The sequence below is a fragment of the Clarias gariepinus genome, chromosome 3 (genome assembly GCF_024256425.1).
Source record: "Clarias gariepinus isolate MV-2021 ecotype Netherlands chromosome 3, CGAR_prim_01v2, whole genome shotgun sequence".
In the NCBI taxonomy this organism is placed as follows: Eukaryota; Metazoa; Chordata; class Actinopteri; order Siluriformes; family Clariidae; genus Clarias; species Clarias gariepinus.
Genome location: NC_071102.1, coordinates 175,001 through 176,999, shown reverse-complemented (window position 1 = coordinate 176,999; position 1,999 = coordinate 175,001).

The window sequence follows — 1,999 nt, the reverse complement described above, 5'->3', positions numbered from 1 at the left end:
TAACGGCTGCAGACAGGAAGTCACTGCCAGCACCGGAAGCGCGTTCATCATCACCGAGCATGACGTGAGGAGAGCCTTCAAGAAAGTGAACACCAGGAAAGCAGCAGGACCAGACAGCATCTCAGGCCGTATCCTCAGAGCCTGTGCAGACCAGCTAGCACCTGTGTTCACTGAGATATTCAGTGATCCCCACATGCTTCAAAGAGTCCATCATTGTTCCTGTCCCAAAGAAACCTCATCCTGCTTCCCTCAATGATTATCGCGCTGTAGCCCTCACCTCAGTAGTGATGAAGTGCTTTGAACGCCTGGTCAGAGACTTCATCATCTCTTCACTACCAGACACACTCGACCCACTACAGTTCGCTTATCGTCCAAACCGTTCCACGGACGATGCAATCTCTCATCTCCTCCATACATCTCTCACTCACCTGGACACTCGGAGGGGGAATTATGTGAAAATGCTCTTCATCGACTACAGTTCTGCATTTAATACCATAATTCCCTCCACACTTACCACCAAGCTGGAGCACCTGGGACTCCATCCAATGTGTCAGTGGATCTCCAATTTTCTGACTGGCAGACCACAGGCAGTAAGGATGGGCGGACATGTTTCAGCCTCCCTCACTCTCAGCACTGGAGCCCCCCAGGGTTGTGTTCTGAGCCCCCTGCTGTACTCTCTGTACACCCACGACTGCGTGGCCACTACCAACTCCACCACCATCATCAAGTTTGCTGACGACACTGTTGTGGTGGGCCTGATCACGAACAACGATGAGACGGCCTACCTGGAGGAGGTTGGAAATCTGGAGAACTGGTGCCAGAGAAACAATCTCCTCCTGAACGTCAGTAAGACAAAGGAGCTGATAGTGGACTTCAGTACAAAGCAGGTGAAGAACTACCAGACCCCCGTCATCAACAGGAGCCCAGTGGAGAGAGTGGACAGTTTCAGATACCTCGGTGTTCACATCACGCAGGACCTGGCATGGTCCTGTCACATCAACACCGTGGTAAAAAAGGCCAGGCAGCGTCTCTACCACCTCAGACGCTTGAGAGACTTCAAACTGCCCTCCAAGGTGCTCAGGAATTTCTACTCCTGCACCATAGAGAGCATCCTGACGGGAAATATCACGACCTGGTTCGGGAACAGCACCATGCAGGACAGACGAGCTCTACAGAGCGCATCATCCGCATCGAGCTCCCTGACCTGCACTCGATCTACAGCAAGCGGTGCTTGACCAAGGCCAGGAAGATCGTGAAGAACCTCAGCCACCCCAACAACAGACTGTTTAATTTCTATCGTATTTCTTTTATTCATATTTATTTGTAAACTTTAATTCTCTTTTAGGGTCAATGGCAGTCGTATAATGCATTTCACTACATTTCGTACTGTGTATGTTTGTGTATGTGACAAATAAAATTTTAATTTGATTTATTGGGAATTGATTCTTTAGTTTTTTAAGTATTAGAAGTTCTCATAATTAGTATTATTAAATTAAAAAGTCTGAAAATAGCATGATTAATAAGTATTTACTGTTCTTTTAACAGATTTCTGATGAGAACTCATGTTTAATTTGCTTGACTGTTTCACCAAATACTGTATGTTGGGTGTGTACAGTACATCAAGCACACGGTCTACATTCTGGAACAATTCTGCAAAACCAATCAATTAGATTTACAGAGCAAAAGTAGCAGATACATCTCAATATCAACTGTTTAATGGAGATTATTGTGTATTTTGTTTTACAGTGTAGAGAAAAGTAAACATCAGGAAACACCATGGAGTTATATGGGAGGTACAAACTTTTGACCGGTAGTGTGTATGTATTCATTTTAAATCCAGCTGTACATGTGACAGCACATATCTGCCTGATCTGTGAAGGTGAAGTCTTGTGGCTGAATCCAGATGGTTATTGGACCTCAGTAGGAGCGCGGTGACGCGACACAGCTCAGGCTCTACACCCAGCAGTGTTTATATCAGTCCAGTAGGGACGTTACTATG